Source organism: Rhinoderma darwinii, chromosome 9, assembly GCF_050947455.1.
Source record: "Rhinoderma darwinii isolate aRhiDar2 chromosome 9, aRhiDar2.hap1, whole genome shotgun sequence".
Taxonomy (NCBI): Eukaryota; Metazoa; Chordata; class Amphibia; order Anura; family Rhinodermatidae; genus Rhinoderma; species Rhinoderma darwinii.
The window spans coordinates 104,415,837-104,433,776 of record NC_134695.1 but is presented as its reverse complement, the minus strand read 5'-3'; positions in this window follow the sequence as shown (position 1 = coordinate 104,433,776).

Below are 17,940 nucleotides of genomic sequence, written 5' to 3'. Positions count from 1 at the left end.
CGACATGTTTTATTTCATTTTTTTTTTTATATTTTTGATTTTTTACAGGTTTGGTGTTTGGACTACGTCGGTTTCGAGGACTACTTAGATGACGCTTTTTTTCATCAATAAAATGGTTAATGAGGGTTGTGTTGGGGGTGCTTTATTTCAATAAAATATTTTATCTATATCTTTGTCTTTTCTTTTCAAGTTTTATTACTACCACTTTAGTAATGGCCGCTGTCTGAGGGACAAGGTCCATTACTAAGGGGAGGCTTAGTGTTAGCCGGTACAGAGGCTAACACTAAACACCATTATTACCCCGGTACCCACCACCACCAGGGGTGCCGGGAAGAGCTGGGTACGATCCAGTACTCGACCATCTGTTGTGATGGCCGGGCTCTGGGGCGGCCGCAGGCTGGTATTATGAGGCTGGGAAGGGCCAAAAACAGTGGACCTTCCCACCCTTGTAATGCTAGGCTGCTGCTGCTGTGTTGTATCTGGCTAGTTATAAAAATGGGGGGGACCCCACGTCACGTTTATGTGATCATTCTGTCAACTATATTGACTATATAGTAATTGAACTCTTAATGATCTGCCTTATCATCTATTTCTTCGTATAAATATATCATTACTAACTATACTCAGTATTTGCTTCAGGTACCTTCCAGGCTACTGCTTGGTAAGCGACACAGCGGCTGTGTTAATACTCTGACCTATTTTAATTCACTGTATATATTTTTATTTGAGCTTCGTTTGTTATTCCTATAACAACTTACTCTGAAGATTTGGTCTATATCAAATCTGATAAGTGGAATATCTTATACTTCTTTATTTATCTACACATGTCTTTCTAGAAGACCTACATCGGTGTCCGGCATATAAAGTACTCCTATTCACACTACCTTAGTACATCCGTGCGTTTATAGTTCTGCGCACTGAATTGGATACCTATTTGCAGTTTTTAATATTATTTTGTCTATTATCTGTATTTACCTGAGTGTGTCAGCGCATCTATCTATAGGCTTATGGATAGCCTCCTTTGATCACTGCAATATCACAGTGCTGCTTATAGCAACTACTTACATTACGTCTAATTATTCCATTGCGCCTGAGCGTAAAAATCGGTTGTTTATTTATCACCTTTAGTAATTTTCTATCACCTTGTCTCACCCTAGTGCGCCTGTGCACCGATCTATAAACCCCTTGGTAACTTTTTCTGCATCACAGCAACGCTATAATGCTGAGCACAGCGATTATCTATATTACCTTCAATTACCGTATTGCGCGTGTGCGCCTGAGCGTTACCCATTGGTGGCATCTGCTAAGCCAGTGATTTGTAGCACCGTCCGTCTATCAATACAGGAGGAGGCTCGGCCCTCTATTCCTCTCTTGATAGGCTACTGACCGATTGTAGACACATGTGTAGCTATGTGCAGTGAATATATAATTAGGCCGACACCGCCGCTCGCTGTCATTGGCCCCGATACCCCTGAAGACGCTACATCGTAGCGAAACATGTCGGGGGGGCTTCTACCTTCATTTTAATAATTGTCCTATTGACGCTCTAGAATCTAACTACTAACTAATTGAACGTAGCGCTCTGTGTTTGTGGTACTTAACCCTTTCTAGACAGAGCTCCTACGTCTGGCATTATGCTGACTGCTGTCAGATATGGACATTAACTTTTAAACTTTATGTAGTCTGTCCTGTTGCAAATCTAATAAAGAATTTTTTATTTTACATAATAGTTGGAAAACAGGGCTTCTTTCTGCCGGCAGGCAGCTCTTTTTGAATTTAACTGTTTAATGCCCACCAACTATTGAGGTCCTTTCCTTTATATCTATTATATATTACACAAACACACACATAAACACACAAACATATACACACAAACATCTACACAAACACACACATATACACACAAACACACACATATACACACAAACATATACATAAACACATGTACACAAACACCCATATATACACAAACACATACACAAACATATACACACAAACATATACACAAACACACCCACATATACACAAACACACCCATATATACACAAAAACACACATATACACAAACACACACATATACAAAGACACACACAAACATATACACATAAACATATACACAAACACATGTACACAAACACACCCATATATACACAAACACACATACACAAACACACACACACACACAAACATATACACAAACACACCCATATATACACAAACACACCCATATATACACAAACACACATATATACACAAACACACACATATACACAAACACACACATATACAAAAACACACACAAACATATACACACAAACATATACACATATGCACAAACACACCCATATATACACAAACACACATATACACACACACATATACATATACAAAAACACACAAACATATACACACCAACATATACACATATGCACAAACACACCCATATATACACAAACACACAAACACACACACACATATACACAAACACGCACATATACACACAAACATATACACAAACACATGTACACAAACAAACCCATATATACACAAACACACATACACAAACACACATATACAAACACACACACAAACATATACACAAACACACCCATATATACACAAACACACACATATACACAAACACACCTATATATACACAAACACACACACATAAACACACCAAAAAAACACACACTTATACACACAAATATATGTACACAAACACACCCATATATACACAAACACATACACAAACACACACATATACAAAAACACCCACACACACACACAAACATATACACACAAACATATACACAAACACACCCATATATACACACACACACACAACCACACACATATACACAAACACACCCATATATACACAAACACACACATATATACACAAACACACACACATATAAACAAACACACCCATATATACACACAAACACACATAAACACACCAAAAAAACACACACACATATACACACAAACATATACACATATACACACAAACATATGTACACAAACACACCCATATATACACAAACACATACACAAACACACACATATACAGAAACACACACACACAAACATATACACACAAACATATACACAAACACACCCATATATACACACACACACATAAACACACAAACACACACACATATACACAAACACAAAAATATACACATAAACATATACATATACACATACACACAAATGCACGCATATATACACTCACACATAAACAAACACACATATACACAAACATATACACAAACACATATACATAAACACACCCATATGTACACAAACACACACACAGACACACACACACTTACCTTTAGCGGAGCGCAGACTTCTCGCGACGGGTGCCTTCCACTGCATCTCCTGCGCATGCGCCGAGATGCGCGTTCACGGGTAAATGACATCCTCTGCTCAGGACGCAGAGGATGTCATTACGCATGCGCGGCCACCGCTAAGGGTAAATAGCGGTGGCCTGGAACCTAGGCAACGAGCAGGATACAAAGAGGGACTGAGCGCAACTTCAGTCAAGGATATCAAGAAAACGACATCGCTGGACGACGGACAGGTAATTAGAATTCTACTTATTTTTACATGGGGGAGCTTTATAGCTCCATTTATCAACTTGGAAATAACCCTTTAAGGATCTCAAAGGCCTGGACCGCCTCTGGAGGCCAGTAGAGGAGATCAGCACATTTACAAGTGAGGTCCGTAAGAGGCTTAGCGATGACCGAGAAGTTAGCAATAAATCTCCTGTAATAATTAGCAAACCCCAGGAAACACTGTAAGGCCTTCAGGGAGGCAGGGCGGATCCATTCTGCCACAGCCTGAACCTTGGCAGGGTCCATGCGGAATTCGTTAGGAGTCAGGATTTGACCCAAAAATTGTACCTCCTGCACCCCAAACACACATTTTTCGGTTTTAGCAAAGAGTTTGTTTTACCGAAGGGCCTGGAGCACCCTCCTGACATGCTCAATGTGGAAGGACCAGTCCTTGGAAAACACAAGTATATCATCAAGGTACACTACAAGAAATACCCCCAGATAGTCTCTTAAAATCTCATTTATGAAATTCTGGAAGACCGCGGGAGCATTACACAACCCAAAGGGCATGACGAGATATTCGAAATTACCTTCGGGTGTGTTAAACGCAGTCTTCCACTCATCCCCTTCTCTGATCCGGATAAGGTCATAAGCCCCCCGAAGATCAAACTTAGAGAACCATTGGGCCCCCTGAACCTGATTGAAGAGATCAGGAATCAAAGGAAGGGGATATTAGTTCCTTACAGTGATCTTTTTAAAATTTCGGTAATCGATGCACGGCCTAAGACCACCATCCTTCTTCCCTACGAAGAAGAAGCCAGCACCTACCGGAGAAGTAGAGGGGCGAATGTAACCCTTAGCCAGGCTTTCCTGGATATATTCTCTCATGGCTTCACGTTCAGGACAAGAGAGATTAAATATCCTACCTTTAGGGAGCTTAGCTCCTGGTACCAAATCGATTGCGCAATCGTACTCTCTAAGAGGAGGTAACTCTTCGGAGGCCCTTTTAGAAAAGACATCAGCGAAGTCCTGAATAAACTCAGATAGAGTGTTCACCTCCTCAACGAGAGAAACCAAACTAATAGAAAAACATGATGTCATGCATTCATTACCCCATTTAGTAAGATCACCAGTATTCCAGTTAAAAGTGGGATTATGCATCTGCAACCAAGGAAGGCCTAAAATCAAATCGGACGATAACCCCTGCATCACAAACACAGAACAACGTTCAAGTCGTCGTTCCCTGAGACGTCGGTCAAGACGTACCGCTAAAGCCATAGCCTGATCTAGAGAGTCTGAAGTGGGATAGCTAACGAACAGGTCTTTCAGGGCGTTCGACAGACCCAATCTAAACTGGCACCTCAAGGCAGGGTCTGTCCACCGAGAAGCTACACACCACTTAATAAAGTCAGAACAGTACTCCTCAACGGGTCTCTTACCCTGACATAAGGTCACCAGCTGACTCTCGGCAAAGGCAGTCTTGTCAGTCTCGTCATAGATGAGCCCGAGAGCAGAAAAAAAAGGTCAACAGAAGAAAGTTCCTGGGGGCCGTCCTGGAGCCGGGACCTAATTATACCCACTCGCTGGCTCTCAGAACCTGAGGAGTGGGGTCTTAATCGGAGATAGAGTCTACAACTCTCCCGAAAAGAGAAAAAAGTCCTCCGGTCCCCTGAGAACCGGTCAGGCAACTGGAGGTGGGGTTCAAGAGGTGAGGTGAAGGGCACTACCTGGGTAGCATCACGCTGGTTGAACCTCTGAGCCAGGCCTAGGACCTGTAGGGAGAGACCCTGCATTTGCTGAGCCAGGGCCTCAAGGGGGTCCATAGTAGAGTCAGGGACCAAGGTAAGAAAAGGTATAGGGCCTGTGATTATGTAATGAATCGGAGAAGGAGACGGACAGGTGAGCCCTAATCTACTCGCAACTCAGTCCCTGCCTACTTGCACGGCCCGTCCTAAGTGACACCGTACAACTGGGCGACGGTCCCTACGCTCAATAAGTGCAAGACAGACAACACAAGACAAGGGCACACAGAAGCAAGGGGGAAGTAGGGGCAGTTGCCCACGGAAACACCGTGAGCAACAGGCAGAACTGAACGAGCCGAGTCAAACCAGGAGGGTACGTGGTAGCAAAATCAGAGCAGGAGAATCGTCAGTCAAGCCAGGGTCAATAAGTAACAGCAGTTAATCAGGTAAATAGCAGGAGTCGCAGAGCCAGGAAACAAGACAATCACAGGCAAGGAACATGCTGCAAGTGAGGGTATAAATAGACCAAGGGCGGGAGCTAGTGTCAGGGATCATTACCATGTATATTGTTTGCAAAAATATTACCCTTACACATATATATATATATATATATATATATTTATATATATATATATATATATATATATATATACATACACAAGGAGAAGGCAGCAGCACTCACAGGGAAACCAATGAACGGGTGCCCAGCAAAAACGTCCTGATCCTCGGACGAAATGTCAGATATAACAAAAGAAGATTTGCGGCACTCCAATGAAGAAAATGGTGGTTTATTCAATCTCAATACAAAAGCGACGTTAGAATCCTACAATAGGATCTTTATCAAGCAAATCTTCTTTTGTTTTATATATATATATATATATATATATCAGTATATTACACAAAGAGATTGGATCTATGGAACACAAAGGAGCCTGCATGAGGGACACGCCTATGGAGACACCGCTCCTGGAATGCAAGAGGAGTTTACAGAAGAACTTACAGCTGAGGAGCCAATGGGGCTTAAGCACGTCCCACATCTCTAGGGAGGAGATTGTGTTTCTTTCTTTGTTCAATAAAGAGTTCAGTTCTTACTTTCTACTTGACTGAGGGAGGATGTGTACCAACTTGTCTGGTATATTTTCTCCACGCATGCCCTCAGATTCAAACTTACGGAGGTGGTTATTCGGTGTGAAATAACAGGAAAAAGGAAGTTAACCCTGACAATTGGCGCCCGAAGCGTGGGGCCACACTTGAGGGGATCTCGGAATCCGGACAACCGACAATCACAGGGTGAAACAGACGACCCAGCACTGCCCACTGAAGGAGCCTGATCACCTCCACAATAACACGGTAAGTCAGTTGATTTTATTAATCTTCGACTTATCTGTGTTAGTGGATGGTCTTGTGGGAATCTGTATAACCCTTGTCGGTTGCCTGGATTAGCTCAGGCGACAGGGGCGACATCCCCGCTGTGTGGTCACGTACCCGTAAGAAATTAGTCGCGCCCGACTAGCCATCCTTTGGGTAATTAGGGACTAGATAGAAAATATAACCTGTCTTATACAGGTGCACATGGAGTGTAAACACTGATAAGTCGTGGGTAGTATTATAACCTGTCTTATACGCGGGCATGCGGGCACATGTGCGATAAGTCGTGTTATAAGTCGTGGGACAGGTGCACGCGGGGTGTATAACGCACTGATAAGTCGTGTGATAAGTCGTAGGTAATATGTTGGCCAGACCATGGTGAAACCAGTCACTAGAATGTTGCAGACCAAAAGTTGTTATATAAATTACGTGTATAATATAGACGGTTAGAATGGATGGTTTACAGTCCATATTCAAATCATCAGGATCACCCGTACCCGGACGATGCTATTCGTATGATTTGGTGAAGCGAATGGAAGTTGGAAATAAGAACGGCATTGTATGTTATATGTATTAGAAAACACAGGACCAGCCGTCGCCCTGTAATGGCAGCCGTCCCTCATGTTGAGTGTGTCCTCATTGTGGGCAGCAAAACCCCCCTCACAGCTGAGCAATGTGCTTCCTGTGGGAGAGGCTGCCCCCACACCCCCTGATGAGGTCACGCCCGGCCCAATCAAATCAGTATGAAATGATAGCCTTGTTAATTTTGTCATTTCCCTCAGTAACGAGTTGCCAGTAACACATGCTGCAGTGTTTTCTTCTATTCTAGATTGGGTCCCAGGGTGCAAGACGCTGTGCACTGGTGAAAAGACACGTCAGCATAATATAGAGATGGTGGCCGACAGATTGGACACAGTTACAGATTATGTGTTTGATGTTTTGAACGTAGATAATTCCTATACAATAGTGTGACGAATGATTGCAGATACGTACGTTCTCTTGTATAGATGTATGACTCTTGGAGATTCATTGTATGGGAGAATTTTTGCCGGCATTGAAGTTGTTAAGATTGTGAGAACAGAGGCTGTGAGGAGTGAGTGTGTGACCCCCTCCTGTAGAATGCCATGAGGGATATCGATTGTGTGGGGGAGGGGGCCTGTGTGCAGTCTGAAAAGCAGGTATACAGGGCGTGGACTGATGAGACAAGTGATTACAATATTGCACTGATTTTAGATCTATATTGTATGCTCTTATTTTTAACAGCAGTAATGTCTAAAAAATGAAATTCTTAATGTTTTGTGTATGTTAAAATCAGTTTCTTTTTTTCTGTGTACAGGAAAGTTTCTTATCTTTGCGCATGCGCTGTGTCCTAACCTTCACCCAGCAAGGAAAATATTACAGACTGCTGGATATGTCGGAAAAAAAAAAAAAAAGATAAAAGTTACGATGCATATTTATGTGCTATTATGTGATAGGATTTTATGTGTTTTGATAATAATTCAAATGTATTAAACTACAGATATTGTGAGACACGGGGTCTTGAAAATGTACACTACCGTTCAAAAGTTTAGGGTCACTTAGAAATGTCCTTATTTTTGCAAGAAAAGCACAGTTTTTTTCAATGAAGATAACATTAAATTAATCAGAAATACACTCTATACATTGTTAATGTGCTAAATGACTATTCTAGCTGCAAACGTCTGTTTTTTTATGCAATATCTTCATAGGTGTATAGAGGCCCATTTCCAGCAACCATCACTCCAGTGTTCTAATGGTACATTGTGTTTGCTAACTGTGTTAGAAGGCTACTGGATGATTAGAAAACACTTGAAAACCCTTGTGCAATTATGTTAGCACCGCTGTAAACAGTTTTGCTGTTTAGAGGAGCTATAAAACTGACCTTCTTTTGAGCTAGTTGAGAATCTGGAGCATTACATTTGTGGGTTCGATTAAACTCTCAAAATGGCTAGAAAAAGAGAGCTTTCATGTGAAACTCGACAGTCTATTCTTGTTCTTAGAAATGAAGGCTATTCCATGCGAGAAATTGCCAAGAAACTGAAGATTTCCTACAACGGTGTGTACTACTCCCTTCGGAGGACAGCACAAACAGGCTCTAACCAAAGTAGAAAGAGAAGTGGGAGGCCCCGCTGCCCAACTGAGCAACAAGACAAGTACATTAGAGTCTCTAGTTTGAGAAATAGACGCCTCACAGGTCCTCAACTGGCAGCTTCATTAAATAGTACCCGAAAAACGCGAGTGTCAACATCTACAGTGAAGAGGCGACTCCGGGATGCTGGCCTTCAGGGCAGAGTGGCAAAGAAAAAGCCATATCTGAGACTGGCTAATAAAAGGAAAAGATTAATATTGGCAAAAGCACACAGACATTGGACAGAGGAAGATTGGAAAAAAGTGTTATGGACAGACGAATCGAAGTTTGAGGTGTTTGGATCACACAGAAGAACATTTGTGAGACGCAGAACTGAAAAGATGCTGGAAGAGTGCCAGACACCATCTGTCAAGCATTGTGGAGGTAATGTGATGGTCTGGGGTTGCTTTGGTGCTGGTAAAGTGGGAGATTTGTACAAGGTAAAAGGGATTTTGAATAAGGAAGGCTATCACTCCATTTTGTAACGCCATGCCATACCCTGTGGACAGCGCTTGATTGGAGCCAATTTTATCCTACAACAGGACAATGACCCAAAGCACACCTCCAAATTATGCAAGAACTATTTAGGGAAGAAGCAGGCAGCTGGTATTCTATCTGTAATGGAGTGGCCAGCGCAGTCACCAGATCTCAACCCCATAGAGCTGTTGTGGGAGCAGCTTGACCGTATGGTACGCAAGAAGTGCCCATGAAGCCAATCCAACTTGTGGGAGGGGCTTCTGGAAGAATGGGGTGAAATTTCTCCCGATTACCTAAGCAAATTAACAGCTAGAATGCCAAAGGTCTGCAATACTGTAATTGCTGCAAATGGAGCATTCTTTAACGAAAGCAAAGTTTGAAGGAGAAAACTATTATTTCAAATAAAAATCATTATTTCTAACCTTGTCAATGTCTTGACTATATTTTCTAGTCATTTTGCAACTCATTTGATAAATATAAGTTTGAGTTTTCATGGAAAACACAAAATTGTCTGGGTGACCCCCAAACTTTTGAACAGTAGTGTATGTGCTCATATTAAAAGATTATGAAATGATCAGATTGCGCTATAATATAAATAATTCCTCCTCTTCAAAAGTAGGCACCTGGCATATTGATCAGAGAATATCTTGTTGGTTCCATATAGAATGGTGATATTAATAAAAATTATGTATTAAGATTGCGTTATTGAAAGAATTTCCTTTCTGGCAGATTGGCAATGGATTTGCGGACTCTCGGGGTGGGTGGGGACACAGGTTATATTGCCCTTTGGCATGAGACATGTTTCCCTGCCCTCCCCGAGAGACTGTATAATCTAGTCAATGCATGACGCTAAAAAAGGTGAGAAATTGGCTATATGATTAGAACGGATGCATTGGGGGAAGGGAAGAAATTTGTTTTCCGTCTTTCTATGATCCGGGAATAAATTATAATCTGGAATAGTTCTATTGTGAAAAATCACCTTGCCCTATGCTATTCGTGTCAGACTAAACAGATTATCTGTATTAGTTTTCGAGACATACCACTGATCCTCCATTATTATGTTAATAAACTAAATATCGTATAGATGTGGGTTAATGATAAAAGGAATTATCTATTTATTTATTTGTTCTGATTAAAATGTAAAGGAAAAGTTTTTTCCTTTTTTGAATTGCAAATTACAAATAATTATATTGTGCAAAGATGACATGATATAATCTATACACATCTGTTTTTATATATATATATATATGAAATAAAGCCTCTTTACACTTGCAATTGAGGAACCAATGAATAACTGTTGGGACACTATAAATACAATGCCCTTGGCTACACTTGCTAAAACGGCTCTGAGGAAATCCCGTGTAGGGATGAAACGCGTCAGCTGACTTAATCAAGCTGGGCAGGTAGTGACGTCTATACCTGGCCCTGCAAATCCCTGACCAAATTTGGAGACATGATATGGAAGGAGACATCATGTGAATTGTAATTCACCTTATTGCCGGCATATGCTCTTGCCTTCCCGAACCTCGTGCCGCCTTGTGCACGGTGTGGAATAAGCGGATATTCAGAAGAAAATCTAAAGCCATCCGACCTTGCGGTGGAGCTCCAAAGTGGGTTGAGAAACAGATGAATATATAGCCTGGAATTTGCCGTTGGAAGGCTTTTTCGTCCCACCTGTTAACAGATTGCTCCCGCACATGGATTACAGAGGCTCACCGGAACATTAGAGGTAAAAATACAAGCTATTTTACGAAATCTTGGAAAACTGATTGCCTTTTGAACAAAGAGGATCGAGGGGGATATATTTAAACCTTGCGTCTACTAAATAGACTGCCTATTACTTATCATCCCCAAAATCCAATGCTATATGCAATAGGAGGGAAGAGCTAAACAATATAAAAATCTGCCGTCCAAACAGTTTATGTACCATGGGATGATTATTCTCCCAGGATTGGAATTTCACTACATAGGAGATTATAAAGATAAAGATATTTCTACTTGTCATGAATAGGCATGGTGGCCACCTTGAGCATATAAAATTTATTCTGTCCAAAAACGCAAGTGTGAACACAACCTAGCGATTGTTCCAAATTTATTATCTGTCCCTATGCTTAGGGAGAACAAACGTACTGTATGAGTGAATCAATTAATATGTAAAGGTGTATCAGATTATATGTCATCCTTCCTCTCTTGGCCAGGAGATCTTTTTTAAAAACTTTTTGTATGTATATATTAATGTATCTGAAAATATTCGGAGGTTTAAATAAATAAAATTGACTTTATATAAATTATATTTACCTGAGAGTGCCTTGATATATTTCTGGATCTTTTTTCTTTTCTTTTTTGGTATATATCTTCTTCAGAAATGGCACCGTGCTATATGTATATTGCATTTTTGGGTATGATTTTTGGGTATGGTTTAGCCATAACCTGTTTCTTTTTTGAGTAGTGTATGTGCCCCCACTGTTCCCTATTTTTATATAGAGTTTACTGGTTTGCAGTAATTAATACCGTGTTTCCCCGAAAGTAAGACAGTGTCTTACTTTCTTTTTATCCCCAAAATCCCCACTATGTCTTACTTTCGGGGTATGTCTTATATTGCGTTGCGTTGCTCGATTTTCTAGATAGTCACTGTTCATGGTGCTGAAAGAGTTAAACTGTTTCAGCACCATGGACAGTGACTTCCGATCCCAATAAACATGAACCTGTCAAAAAAAAAGAAGTTCTGACTTACCGATAACTCCCGGCGTCTTCCTCCAGTCTGACCTCCCGGGATGACAATTCAGGCCAAGTGACAGCTCCAGCCAATCACAGGCCAAGCACAGCCTGCAGCGGTCACATGGACTGGCGCGTCATCCAGGGAGGTGGGGCCCGATGTCGAGAGGCGCGTCACCAAGGACGCGTCACCAAGGCAACGGCCGGGAAGTTCTCGGTAAGTACGAACTTTTTCTTTTTTTCACGGCATTCACTGTCGAGGGTGCTGAAAGAGTTAGCTCTTTCAGCACCTTGGACAGTGACGGGCGGCGACTAGACTCATCTCTATGATGGCGGCTGCGCGAAAATCACGCAGCCGCGCATCAGAAATACCCCCGTGTTTCCCCGAAAGTAAGACATATGTCTTACTTTCGGGGTACGGCTTATATTAGCCGACCCCCCTGAAACCCCCGATACGTCTTACAATCGGGGGTGTCTTACTATCGGGGAAACACGGTATTACCAGATATAATATTTTACGTTTTATTGAATAACTAATTACAATTGTTTTGTTTTTGTTTTTACACATGAGGCACGTGCTATAGTGCGGCCTAAATGTTATTTTGGAAAATGTGAGATGTTTTACAGGTAAATGGTTGCAAGTAATTTTAAAGATAAAATTTATTTTTGTCAAGAGAAAGTCATTTTGGTTCCAGGCTGTTGTGTATTACAGGGGGTTAAACTAGTGCCCCCCAGATAGAGTGCTCAACCGTATTATGTTGACATGTAGTTTTGAACCCTGCTACACTACTTTCGCAGAGTCCACAAAGGGGGGAATGGTGAAGGAACTGATCAGGTACAATTTTGGTTTGTTTTGAATTAATGAATTTGGTTCCAGGAGATCTACAAAATGTGTATGAGACCCCAATGAGTAATCCAGATTAAATGTGTATGAGAGTAACCTAAATGTTGAGGGTTTTCTGTGTAGATCCTTCCAGAACAGTAAATATGGCACCGTGTATGCTGTGCTGTAGTCTCCACTCAATATGAGATATTGTGTAAGAGACCATCCCCCTCCAGCAAATTGACCCAAGAGGCCGAGGTCACTCACAGATGAGTCTTTACAGATTTAGGAGGGAAGGAACCTGATAAAAGTGAGATTCTCAAAGTGTTCTGGATTATCAGATGAGTGTGGAGAAGTGTATAACATTTGTTTTTATTTTAGAGGATAAAGACGCCACCCCTTTGAAATGTTCTATCTATGTCACATGTGTTTTTAATGTAAATTTGTAATGTAGAAATACTTGATCATATACAGTATGTACGAGACAGGATACGAGGCACAAGGTAAATTATCCGGAAACCACTCTCACCTTCTTGTTCATCTCAAGGAGCAGAGCTGGAGGTGCTCGCTGAGGCTTGTAACCTGGCAGAAGGTAAGACGGCCGACATTTAAACTGACTCTAGGTACGCTTTTGGCATCGCTCACAATTATGGGCCCATTGGTAGTAGGAACATTATTGGATCATCGGGTAAGCCAATTGAGAGAGCAAGAGAAGACAGACCTGACAACAAGGGTATGTGCAGCCAGGTGTCAGTAAATTGGCTTGTCCCTGGATACAATAATGCCATCACTAGGTTTGTAGCAGCCTGCATGATGTGCGCACGGCATGACATAGGTAAAACAGCAAAGGTACCTGTGAAAAGTGCAAGCCCGGTCAGATTACCCGTCCCAGCGACTGCAGAACATGCAACTACCCGAGGTAGACGTGTATGACAATGTGCTCGTGTGTGTAGACCTGTTCTCAGGGGAGCCTGAAGCCCGCCCAGTATCTTCCCCACTGCAGACGTTGTGTGTAGTGACAGGGGAACAGTGCTATCCCAAGTATTGACCTGGTGTTTGTACAATGGTAAGATGTCAGCAGCTCTCCAGACGTTGTCCCAAAGTTAGTTTGTTTAATAACGATATTCAAAAAGTGTTGTGGGAATATTAAATACTGAGGTTAGGTTTTATGTAAAGTTCTAGACCAGCCTTAGCATTGGACTATTGGAGGCATGCGTCAGTATTATGTTTGTGTAAATGATAACTTCACAGTGCAAGTAGATTCCCATTTGAAAATATTTTTGTTGTGAATGGAAAATTTTAGAGCAGAGAATTCTGTGCAGTGTATGTGTGTATGTATATGTATATATATATATATATATATATATAAAGAGAAGAAGAATCAGTTTGTATGTATCAGTTTTAGTTACTGCCGAGTGTGAACGTTTAACATAAATCTGTCATTGTTAATGTTTTTTCTTCAAATTAATTATCTGATTAAGATCAATTACTGATTATGCGATGAAAAGCTTGTTCTCTACAGGAAGAGTCCAACTGGGAGCGGAAGGCATGAGAACCAGATTCTGACAGAATGTGGACGGATAAAGGAAGGTAAATCGGTAGCACCCAAGGTACTCTTGATGGCACTTGTATTGATGGTGTATGACCTCACATATGCCCCAAGACTGCAAGGATCGATGTGGTAATATCTAATTGGTATGTCCCAGGCTTTACAGCTGATGCTGCTAAATTCTGTTAGAGCTGTTTGATTTGCCTACAGAACAGTCCTGGCAGACCGGTGCCAACCTTATCATACTTGGCTCCCACGAAGAGAAGAGACCTTGAGAGGCCTTCCCAGGTAGAGCAAACCAGAGTAGGGGGGGAAAAATTGGTTTGAGACACTTGTCAGGTAAACATGTGGAATCTGTGTATATTTCTGTGAATAGGAGATGTTCCAGGTAATCAGCTGAGAATAAGGTATAAATCCTGCTGGAAAGTGTAACACCAAGTTCAAATACAGTGTACCCAGTAATTACACATTGTCTAGGTGCCCTGTCCAGTGGAACAGAGAAGTTTTTCTTACATGAAGGTGTTTGTTTGATGTAGTTTAAGGGCCTGTCATTATTATTGTATGTACTTAGAACAACGTTTATAGTGTATGCGGATGATGTTATCACCAGATTAGTATTTATTTTAACAATTGACAAGGGTTGGGGGTCCCCGGCAAGTGCCAGTAAACATGAACTAGAAGACTTTTATTATGATGAACTCCATCACTGAGATGCGGCAGGCGCATCCTGAGCCAGTACAACGTGTTTATCATGAACTGACGGCAGTGTGACAATTCTAAGCAGCCGCCCAGACAAGTAACTTGCCAGAGGAAGAGGATAGATACAGAGGGTTTGTGGTAGTCACAATAAAACTCCACTAATCCGTCTACGTGGGATCTCACCCCAGGCTCACAGCATGAGGTGCTATGTACAGCCCGGTGACGTATACTAAAAGAGACGGTGTCTGACAGATGAGAAGGACCAAACCAAGTCCCGATGACATCAGCAAAGATCAAAGTAAAGACCAAAGATAATATGGAAAACAAGGAGAAACCTCCAGCTCACAGGTCTGCGTCTTCAAGTAGCGTCAAACGGATCCCCGCGACGGCCCGCGGCATATATATGCAGAGAGACAGAGAAAATGATCCAGCGCTGATGTAGATTAAAAGGGAAAATCGAGTCCCATGTTTATTTCAGAAAATTCTTAAAATCGAAAGGGAGACGCAGGGCAAAAGGGTAGGAGTAGTTGGGGTGGATGCCCAAGACTACGCGTTTCGAACGCGGTCTGCGTTCTTAGTCATGGCAGGAAAGATGTTGGCTGTGTGTTGAAGGCTCCTCTATATGCACGTGTTGTCAGCTGTTTTGAAATCAATATGCAAATTTCACTAATTGAAAAGATTCAACAAATGAGGAGTGACTTGCTGACAGCAGGTAAGTAAGTTATAATTACGTAAATTGAACAAAATAGCATTGTGTATTTGTTTACGTGGGATGTTATTCTAATGAGGTTAATACCTTAGATATATGAGTATAAATACGATGCAATGTTGTTTTAATTAAAGACAGTAGAGAGAAGAAAGAAGAACCAAGCAAGACAGTGGCGCAGGAGAGGAGAAGCTGGCACAAATCCTGTTTCTAGATAATTGATTTTGTACTGTTTTCAATGTGGGATTGTTTTGGGAATGCCTTCCACTGTCAGGATCATTGAATCTGCATTTAGATTCAGGCACCAAAAGAAATTCGAACCCATGAAAAAACCCAAAATAAATAGATACCAGAGTTTAACCCCTTAGTGACGAGTGACGGATATATCCGTCATTCACTTTAACTGTCACTGTGTGTAAACACACAGTGATAAATCCCTGGCAACAGCTGTAGTAGACAGCTGATCATGACAGGGAGCCGTCAGGGGACCAATCACAGTGGTCCCCGTACGGCGATCACTGTGATAGGTCAGTCAAATCTGACTGACCAATCACAGCATGTAAAGGCAGGGCAAACAGCTCCATTCTCCTCATGCCTGTCAGATTTGTGAGGAGATCGGAGCTGTGTGCTTTACCTCTATAAAAGTGAAAGAAAAAAAGCCTTTTGATCACCCCCAGTACCCCATTTACTACCCCCCCCCCTCCTATGTGCTAATAAATATATATATATTTATATACATATATATATAATAAAAGTGAATAAAAAAAATAAATATATATGTATATATATATATATATATATATATATAGCAGACAAAAAATGGCGACAGCACCCTGCAACACTAATGCCACCTAAACCACTAAATATAAATAAATATGCACTAAAGCTAAATCTACTTACAAATAGGGAGGTTCTTAGTGCACATTTTGATCAAAAAGTGTTAGCCCACCTGCCACGACAAGGCGACCTCTGTAAGGTGGGAACCTACGCTGCACATACACCCAGAACTGGGACTAAGCCTACATATATACCTGGGGATGGTAGGATCCAGCATTGAACTGATTAAAATCACCCAGGGCAGAATGGGAGGAGTGCAAGAACAACAAGTGGAGGCAGTCACTAACCCCACATATATGGATCACATAAACACAACAAAAAGTTGAACAGCACATTCCAACTAAATGATACAAAATGTATGCAGGTGCAAGAACACCTGTGACTGCAGAAATACAGCAGACAAAAAATGGCGACAGCACCCTGCAACACTAATGCCACCTAAACCACTAAATATAAATAAATATGCACTAAAGCTAAATCTACTTACAAATAGGGAGGTTCTTAGTGCACATTTTGATCAAAAAGTGTTAGCCCACCTGCCACGATATATATATAGAGTACCGTTAGGCGTTTAGTTAGCGTTAGACTTAGGGTATTAGGTAGCGTTAAGTGTAGGGCATTAGTTAGGGGGGCAATTACTTAGTATTAGAATTAGTTAGTTAGTTAGTTAGTTAGTTAGTTAGTTAGTTAGTTAGTTAGTTAGTTAGTTAGTTAGTTAGTTAGTTAGTTAGTTAGTTAGTTAGTTAGTTAGTTAGTTAGGGCTAGTGTTAGGGAATATTTATTAGCATTAGATTTATAGTGTGGTAGTTTTAGCGTTTATATATAAAATAAAAAATTGTGTAGCGTTGTAGCGTTTAGTTAGCGTTAGACTTGGGGCATTAGGTAGTGTTAAGTGTAGGGCGTTAGTTAGGGGGGGCAATTAGTTAGAAATAGTTAGTTGGGTTAGTAAGATCAGCATGGCTCAGCGTCTGTATATGGCAGAAGAGGCCTATGTCATGATCTGGTCGGATACTGAAAGTGCAAGTGAGACTGATGAGCAATTTTTCGTTTTGTCATCGTCCACTAGCACCAGTGACGAGGAGCCACAGCCAAGGCGTCGCAGGCACAATTGTCCACCTGACAATAGTGCCACTGATCATGATTGGTTCCAGAATTTAAGTCTGTGATGGGCATCCAAATCGGCATCGAGGGGGTTTAGGGAGGAGGACTTTTTTAAAATATCTCTCTCAGAGGAATTATTAGTCCTAATGGTTGAGCAGACCAATTTATACGCTGCTCAATTTATTGCCAGTCACCCCACCTCTTATTA